The following is a 9,629-nucleotide window of genomic DNA, read 5'->3' on the forward strand; positions in this document are numbered from 1 at the left end:
TACTGGAAGGGGACTATCAGGGAATCCAAGACCCCATTATAGAACCACACAGCTCAGGGGCCATGGGCTGATGGGCTCCTTCATGAAGGGAAGGAGGAGGGAGAGGCAAGAAGATGAAGATGAGGGAGGACCACTCTGCAACTATGATCTCCAACATGGATGTAACTGGATAACACCACATTAAGTAAAAAAAAAGCCAGACATGAAAGACCAAGATTGTATAATTCATTTATATGAAATGTGCTGAACTGGTAAATCCATGGAGACAGCAAGAATTTGGTGTTACCAGGGGCCGAGGGGAAGGGTAAATGGGGAATGACTACTAATGGGTACCAGGTTTTCCTCTGGGTGATGAAAATGTTTGGAACTAGAGAGAGTAGTGGTGATGGTCAGGTTTGTGAATGAACTAAATGCCACCAAATTATACACTTTAAACTAGTTAGTTACATGATGTGAACTTCAGCCTCATTTTAAACTATCTCGTGGGCAGAAAGGAGCTGAGTGAAAAGTTTGAGCTCAAGAGCCAGGGACCCAGAGTGTGAATCTCGCTTCTCCACTCACTAACCAGGTGACCTTGAAGCACTCTGGCCGTTGCCTAGCTCCTGTTTACTCATCTGTAAGGTGTGCAAAATCAATTGAACGCACTTCAAGGGGTTACTGGAAGGAGGACTCAAGAGAGCTCATGGATGCACAGATTAAGGAGCACAAGGTGATGAGAAAAGGAAGCTGTGGTTGTGCTGAAGAGGGGAGAAGTCACTTGGGGTGAGTTGTGGTCTCAGAGGCAGGAGTGGAGAGAGATACTGAGCCATGTTTTCCCATTTAGCCCTATTTTCTACACATAGAACATGGCTGAAATTCTATAAATGGGGGAAGAAAAACACCTCCTTGAGTTTAGAAGAGCTGTGGAAGGATGGAAGGAGGTGAGACTGCAGATGGGACTTTCCCATGGAGGTGGCATCCATGGAGGGGAGAGATGCTGGCTCACAACACAGCCTGATCAGAGGCAGGAAGACAGGGAGAGAGTCCAGGGGCAGTTCTCTGCAGAAGTGGGGACACACGTGACCCTGGCATCCTTGATCACCTTCCCTCAGCCTCTTTGATGGGCAGGAAGTGGATCTGGAACATCAAGGAAACTTTGCCCACCCCACTGTCCTGGGGAGTAAGGTCAATGTCTTCAGAGGTTTAGGGGCTGGCCATGGAGAAGTTCTGGAGGATGGCGGTGAAGAAGAGGAGTAATTTTTTGTGGGAGATGCCTTTGCTGAGACAAATAGGCTTTCCTGTGAGCTCAGAGGTTCACAATGTGGACAACAGGTGCTTGCACATTCTTTGCCCTGTCACCTCCCAAAGCCCAGACACCTGTGTCCATTGCAATATATTTGTGTGAGATTGACTGTTAACCTGCCATTCAAGGTTGACTCCTATAGAAGTCCCAGATTCTGTGAAAGTAGGTGTGTTTTTTTGGGTGGGTGTAACTTTCTCATCTTTCCATGTCACTGTTTGTAGCATTTGTTTGATTTCCAAAGAGTTCAGTGGTTCCACAGAATGTAAGGAGATATTTCTGTTCGGATGTGTGTGTGAGTGTGTGTGTGCTTCCACATGGAGGTATGGGCATATTTCTGACTTGACAGTTTTACTGTCTTTCATGTCTGATATGGGAAGGACAGTACCTATCTTGTAGGGCTATAATGAAGTAAAAGAAGTTAATGTTTGTTAAAATTCTTAGAATAACAAGTGACCCACATCTAGGCCCATTTAGAAATTAGGACACATGAACTTAGCAATACTCAGGGAAGAGCTCCCATGTGATTATTCTGAAACTGGTTCTGCAACCAGGCTCTTCCAAAAGAACCTGATTTCTGCTCCCTCCCACCCGGTCCTCCCCATCCCTTGGGCTCTGCAACCAGACACCCTTGGGTTCTCTCTGCCCGTGGTCATCTGCCTCAATCCTTTTTCCTGTCTATACCTCCTGTCGGGCACTGTTTCTTTCTATACTCTTTTCCTCTTCCTTGTTCTGCCTTCTTCAATCTTATTTAACTCACCTTCTCTGTTTATGCCAGTTTGATTCTGTCTGCAATGCTTTCTCATTTTGCAGTCTCCCTATTGAGTTCCCTTTTCTCTGCTTCAGTGTTTCTTCTTTGCTATTTATGTCAACCTCTCTTTTCCTCTCTCTGTCTTGCCCTGTTTCTCTCCTTCTTCTTCCTCCTCTTCCTCTTCATCCTTCTCCTCCATCTACTTGTGTTACCTCACATCTCTCTCAATCTTTCTGCCAGTATTTCTCCTGTCTTTCTCTGTCTCTGTCTTGTCTATCTGTCTTTCTCTCACTGTATCCTTATCTGTCTGTCTCTCTCTTTACTTGCCACATCTTTGCCTCTCTCTAAGCTTAGAAGAGGACTGTTGAATGGATAAACTGACTCTCATGCATCAACCCACATGTGCCCCCAGCTGAAGATAAATTGAAGGAGGAGGCCACTGCACTGGGCAGAGCTAGGGTTTCTGGGTCAGTGAAGTCATTGGTACAATTCAAGACTAGGGACTTGATGATAATGAAAACCACAATCACAGAAAACTAAACAAAATGAAAAGGCAGAGGATTATGCCTCAGATGAATGAACAAGATAAAACCTCAGAAATATATGGTATATATATATATATATATACAATAGAATATTACTTAGCCTTTAAAAAGAATGAAATAATGCCATTTGCAGTAACATGGGTGGATCTAGAGATTGTCAGAGAGTTAGTCAGAGAAGGATAAATATCAGATGACACCCCTCATATGTGGAATCTAAAAAGAAATGATACAAATGAACTTACAAAACAAAAAGAGACTCACAGGCTTAGAGAATGAATTTATGGTTGAGGAGAAGGATGCGGGGAAGGGATACTTAGGGAGTTTGGGACCGATATGTACACACTGCTATACTTAAAATGGATAACCAACAAGGACCTGCTGTATAGCACAAGGAACCCTGCTCAATGTTATATGGCAGCCTGGATGGCACAGAAATTTGGACGAGAATGGGTACATGTACATATATGGCTGAATCACTTCACTGTTCACCTGAAACAATCACAATCTTGTTTGTTTGTTAATTGGCTATTTGAAATTGAAAGTGTTAGTCACTCAGTCATGTCCGAGTCTTTGCAACTCTGTGGACTGTAGCCCTCCAGGCTCCTCTGCCCGTGGAATTCTCCAGGCAAGAATACTGGAGTGAGTGGCCATTCCCTTCTCCAGGGGATCTTCCCAACTCAGGGATTGAACTTGGGTCTCCCACACTGCAGGAATATTCTTCATCTTGTGAGTCACCAGGGATACCCCAATACAAAGTAAAAAGTTTTAAAAAAGAGTAAGGGTGGAAAGTGTTTCAGTAAGGAAATGAAACAGATGTGGAACCTGGGACCCTTCACTGCAGTGCTACAACGCTTGCATATGGACATACCTCTCCACAGTAGACAAAAGGTGGAACAATCAACATGTCAATCAACTGATGAAAGAAGACACAAAATGTATTTCCACACAATGGAATACTAGTCAACCATTAAACAAATTACATACTAATATCTGCTACTGCCGAGGTCCAGCCCCGGCTGATCCAGGGAGTTCGAAGTGGGGACAGCGTCGGCGAGGATCAGGAAACAATAGTTTCAATTAGATATTAATTAGAGATATAAAGAGTAATAGAATGAGGATATCTCAGTAGGAAAATTCAGTGGAGAAAAGAGGCTGAGTAGCTTGGTTTACGTGGGAGACCAATAAAACTTCAAGACAAGAAGCTTGCACCACTTACGTAGGCTGCAGGCGTCTTTCCATTCCCACTTATGTAGGCTGAGGCCTCCTTGGTCGGATCTTAGAAGCCCAGGCATAATTAGTAAGCATGGCGGGTTCTGTGCTCCAGATGGAGACTCAGCCAGAGTTTGAGAGAGAGAGAGAGACATGGGGAGACCAGTCTTTCGAGGAACTGATCCCAATTCTTTATTTTCCATGGTCTACTTTTATACACTGAGATGTTATGCAAAAGTCACATGGGGTCAGCAGTCCTGACTTTTATCAAAGTCAGGTGCTTCATACAAATGTATACAGAGGTCTTAGGGCTGTGACATCATCTTCTGGCCAGGGGGCCTGCTGACAATTTATGACCCTCTCCTTGTGACACCGGTCAGTCAACCAGGACACTTATTTCTCCAGGGGTGATTATTCTTAAAACAGACGCCACCTTCCGAAGGTACCAGATAAAGTTACATTCCTATAGGGTGAGGGTGTAGTCGGTTTTAATTAAGGAAAGAATTTACTTAGCCTAAGGTCTAACGTGATTTATATCAAAGGTTAATACTTATTTCTTCTATATATTCATTAATGTGTGTAAGGGCAGGGGATGTGGAGATTTAGCAACAAACATTGGCTCAACAAATGAAAAACCCTTCACCAATACAATTTCTAATCAGCCCACTATACTTATACTAATGGTTTTCTAACTTTTCTAAGGAACTTGTTTTTAGAGGGTTTAAAGCATCTCGTGCCTCTCACGGTTGGGAGGCTGTGAGCAATCACATGTGGCCGGACAAGCCTGTCAGGCAGGCTAGAGAACCTTCAGAGGAGTTTGTAGGTTAAAACACTCTTGTCACGCCCAGGAGTTTTTTATTAACTGGAGCTCTAAGTTAACTCCTTCTCCGAAAGAGGTGGTGGGGGACAGCCCCCCATAAAGTCAGAGGTGTAGGTGAGAGCACAAAGTAGTAAAGTAGGCAGGCTCTGGTTATGGGGGTAGATGCTCGAGGATTTCCAGGGGGACTCCTGAGGCTCGATCCCGCCTTTGCGTATGTCGAGCCTTCTTCCTCATGACCTTTGCCACGGGTGGAGTGCCTCCTGCTGGCTCCCTGCATGCTACAATGTGGATGAACCTTGAAAACATTATGGTAAAGGAAAGAGCCAGAGATAGTCACTTATTGTATAATGCCATTTATATGAAATTTCCAGAATAGGTAAATTCATACCAAAAAAAAAAAAGCATTCTGATGGTTGTCAGGGGCCTATGGGAAAAAAGAATCAGGACCTGACATCTTAATGGGATGGAGTTTTTTAAAAAAATTATTTATTTATTTTAACTGGAGGATAATTACTTTATTGTGATGGCTGATTTATATTGATGTGTGGGATGGAGTTTTTTAAAGAGGTTATGAAAATATTTTGGAATAGATAAAATTGATGGTTACACAACATTATGATTGTACAAAATGCCATGGAAATGGACACCTTAAAATGCTTATGGTTAATTTTACAATATGTGTATTTTACCTAAATAAGAGACAGGGAAACTAGGCAGCAGACATAACCATTGTCCATAAAGACAATGGTTCACTGGTTGTCATGTGTCAAGTCAGAGAAATAATGGAAGTATTAAGTCACGTAGCACAGCAGTTGAGGGCTGAACAAGACAATTCAATTCAAGGAGGGAGGAGAAGGGCAGGGATGTGCAGAGTAGAAGGAGACAAGGGAGTGAAGTACAGGACCTGGTGCTGATGCTGCTGTTCTGGGTAAAGTGAAGTAGTTCAGTTGTGTCTGACTCTTTGCGGCCCCATGGACTATAGCATACCAAGCCCCTCTGTCCATGGGATTCTCCCAGCAAGAGTACTGGGAGTGGGTTGCCATTTCCTTCTCCAGTAAGCTTGGATCTAAATCTTGCCCTCCTTTGGTGCCTCAGTTACCCTAACTGTGCTAGGGGCGGTAGTGCTTGCATGCTGAGTTGCTTCAGCATGTCTAACTCTTTGCAACCCTAAGTACTGTAGCCCACCAGGCTCCTCTGTCCATGGGATTCTCCAGGCAAGAAAACTGCCATGGAATGCCATGACTTCCTTCAGGGGATCTTCTCAACCCAGGGATCAAACTCAGTATCTTATGTCTTCTGCATTGGCAGGTGGGTTCTTTACCACTTGTGCCACCTGGGAAGCCCAGGGGTAGTGGTAACACTAAGTTTTTGAAGATATTTCTTGACCCTGAATTATTGTCAGTCAACAGAGTGGGCCATCTGGGGATGAGTGGTGACTATAGCAGGCTGGATGAAGGAGAGACCAGAGAAAAGACTTCCACCAAGAGAGGGAGCAGAGAGGAGTCAGGAACCTGCACATGTTAATTTTGGACAGAGACAGGGGCTGGATGGAAGGACTCCGAGGGCAACTGCTCCGCTTCTCACCATCCCCCTCCCCTGCAGGTCAGGAAGCAGACCTGGAACACAGCGGGTGGCCTCCCTGCTACATTTGCTCACAGCATGAGATCGTTGTCTTCTGGGGTCTTGGGAGAATCCAAGGAGAAGTTCTACAGAAGAGACGGTGGAGCAGAGGAAGAGCTCTGAGTGGGCCAAGCTCTCACCCAGACAGAGGGTGGGAGAGAGGGAGAGATGTAATGCAGGGAGAGTCAGTGGGTGGAGTCCTGCAGAGAACTTGGTTGCTCCACCCCCACAATTTCCTGAGGGTGTGAGGGAGAGTCAGTGGGCGGAGTCCTGCAGAGCACTTGGTTGCTCCACCCCCACAATGGCACCCCACCCCAGTACTCTTGCCTGGAAAATCCCATGGATGGAGGAGCCTGGTAGGCTGCAGTCCATGGGGTCGCTAAGAGTCGGACACGACTGAGCGACTTCACTTTCACTTTTCACTTTCATGCATTGGAGAAGGAAATGGCAACCCACTCTAGTGTTCTTGCCTGGAGAATCCCAGGGACGGGGGAGCCTGGTAGGCTACCGTCTATGGGGTCACACAGAGTCAGACACGACTGAAGTGACTTCGCATAGCATAGCATAACAGGTGAGGTACTTCTGATCCTGTTCTTGTTCTCAGTACTAACAAACCTCTGTGTGTGTGTGTTTGCCTCCGTGCTGGAGGGGTATCTATATGTTCTAAGTCCTTCCTCTTCTCAGCCTATCTCATATGGTGCCCTCCTCTGTTCCTCCTGGAACCTAGTTTTTTCCTGTCTGAAGTTCTCGTGTGCCTTTATGTGTTAACTATAATCTCAACTAAGCCAATTTATGAGAAAATGGGAAAACAATGGAGAAATCTGTGGCAGCGTGCCCTGGGTATGAGGACAATGGGAGAGAGGTAGAGGAGAGATGAAACCTCTGGTCTGTCCTGGTGACCTATTTCTGATCAGTGGATGCACAGCCTTGCTCTAAGTTTCTGAGTGTCCACACTCTTCTGGTCACCTTGACCCTCCTCTCAGCCCCCTGATCCTGCCCACAATCAGCAATCAACCAAATAAGCCTCCCAGACCCATGCCCACACCCCAACCTGTGGAGAGTCTGAGTGCTCATGCCCACATCATGCTTTAAAAACTTTGACTAGGACCACATCCATTCTTGCCCCCATTTTTCTTTCTTTTTTTAATAAATTGATTTATTTTAATTGGAGGCTAATTACTTTACAATATTGTAGTGGTTTTTGCCATACATTGACATGAATCTGCCACAGTTCTGACTGTCAAAACCACCTCTCATATCTCCCTATAAGATAGGTTCAACTTCCACAAAAGCATCCATGCAGGTGGAGCCCTTAGTATCTCAGTTGACTTCAGCACAGGCTATGTCCACTGGAGTAACCAAGGGTGAGAGCAATGTGTCCTTGGGCTGGGCTAAAATTTTGACTGCATCTTGTTGACCCACAGTCTCATGGGAAGGAAGGGAGCCCAAAGAGTTGCCTTGTGTGTGTGTGTGTGTGGCAAAGTTAATTACTGCTCATTAGTATTCATAGCTCATCTCTGAGTGCATAAACATCTCTGCCACATTGAATTTGGATGGTATTTGCTTTGTCCAGTGAAGTGAGGGCTCAGTTTTGCATGTCATGCTGTTTTCTCTGTGTCTAATATGTAAGATAGAGCCTTCATTAGCTCCCATTCTACAAGACTCTCATGGCCTGGGATGAGCATGCTGCATGTGCAGGAAAATAACCTTTTGATTTTAAGTCACTGAGATGTTCAGAGTATTTATCACACCTTAGCCCTGCCCTGACCTCCATAGACCATGGCTTCCTATGGGGCTTTAAGCCAGTCCCCTGTCCCCTGAGGTCTCTCTTGTTCCAGTTCTACAAGAAAGAGAATGATTCAACATGAAGACATTGACTATTTATTTAAGTGGTCAAAGGAAAATATAATTTGATCATTTGATAGGAGCTGAGAAAATCATTGGTAATACTCAATATAACATCCTGGTAAAAAAAATTTAAAAGGAAGAACTTGTTGTAAAATAGAAACAAGATATTTCCTTAATTTGATTTACAATTGATAAAAACATATGATAGAATAGCTATAAAATATTTAGAATACATCATAGCCAGCATTAAACTTAATAGAGAAAATAAAAACATTCTCCTTAAAGTTAGGAATTAGAGGAGATTGCTCACTATCAGTACTATTTCTTCACATGATCCAGAAGTGTTAGGAAAGCATGACATGTGACTTTAGCCTAAGAAACATTTAAGTCAAAATATCATCATTTACAGATGTTAACACCATTTATTAGGAAAAGAAAAGAGAATAAATGAAAAACTGTTAATTATAAAAATAATATAAGGAATTTGTTCAGTTAAGACAGAAATGGAATGGGGAGGGAGGAGGGAGGAGGGTTCAGGATGGGGAACACATGTATACCTGTGGCGGATTCATTTTGATATTTGGCAAAACTAATACAATTATGTAAAGTTTAAAAATAAAATAAAATAAAAAAAGACAGAAATATGTACCCCAAAACTTCAGTGGATTTCTGATATACATATTAAAACAATTTAAAATACATTAGAAGAGTGCTCTGTACTGAAATGTGTCCTCCCCAAATTTATACCCCCAAGGGTATAAAGAAGAATTGATGCTTTTGAACTGTGGTGTTGGAGAAGACTCTTGAGAGTCCCTTGGACTGCAAGGAGATCCAACCAGTCCATTCTAAAGGAGATCGGTCCTGGGTGTTCATTGGAAAGACTGATGCTAAAGCTGAAACTCCAATACTTTGGCCTCCAATACTTTGGCCACCCTTTCTGCCATAAGGGTGGTGTCATCTGCATATCTGAGGTTATTGATATTTCTCCCACCAATCTTGATTCCAGTGTGTGCTTCTTCCAACCCAGCATTTCTCATAATGTACTCTGCATATAAGTTAAATAAGCAGGGTGACAATATACAGCCTTGACGTACTCCTTTTCCTATTTGGAACCAGTCTGTTGTTCCATGTCCAGTTCATGGACACCAGGGTCTTGGAAAAGACCCTGGTGCTGGGAGGGATTGGGGGCAGGAGGAGAAGGGGATGACAGAGGATGAGATGGCTGGATGGCATCACCGACTCGATGGACATGAGTTTGAGTAAATTCGGGGAGTTGGTGATGGACAGGGAGGCCTGGTGTTCTGTGACTCATGGGGTCACAAAGAGTCGGACACGGCTGAGCGACTGAACTGAACTGAACAGAACTGAGTAGGTTTATAAGTGAAGTGAAGTGAAGTGAAAGTCGTTCAATCACGTCTGACTCTTTGCAACACCATAGACTACAATCCATGGAATTCTCTAAGGCAGAATACTGGAGTGGGTAGCCTTTCCCTTCTCCAGGGGATCTTCCCCACTGAGGGATTGAACCCAGGTCTCCCACAATGCAGGTGGATTGTT

The 9,629-nt window shown here is 44.1% G+C and overlaps 1 pseudogene; it reads right to left on the bottom strand.

Moving 5' to 3' along the window:
* Positions 1 to 1,077: 1,077 nt before the first annotated feature.
* The window catches only part of LOC102391053, a 214,638-nt pseudogene continuing 206,086 nt past the window's right edge, over positions 1,078 to 9,629 (bottom strand).

This window comes from Bubalus bubalis, chromosome 18, assembly GCF_019923935.1.
Source record: "Bubalus bubalis isolate 160015118507 breed Murrah chromosome 18, NDDB_SH_1, whole genome shotgun sequence".
NCBI classification, from domain to species: Eukaryota; Metazoa; Chordata; class Mammalia; order Artiodactyla; family Bovidae; genus Bubalus; species Bubalus bubalis.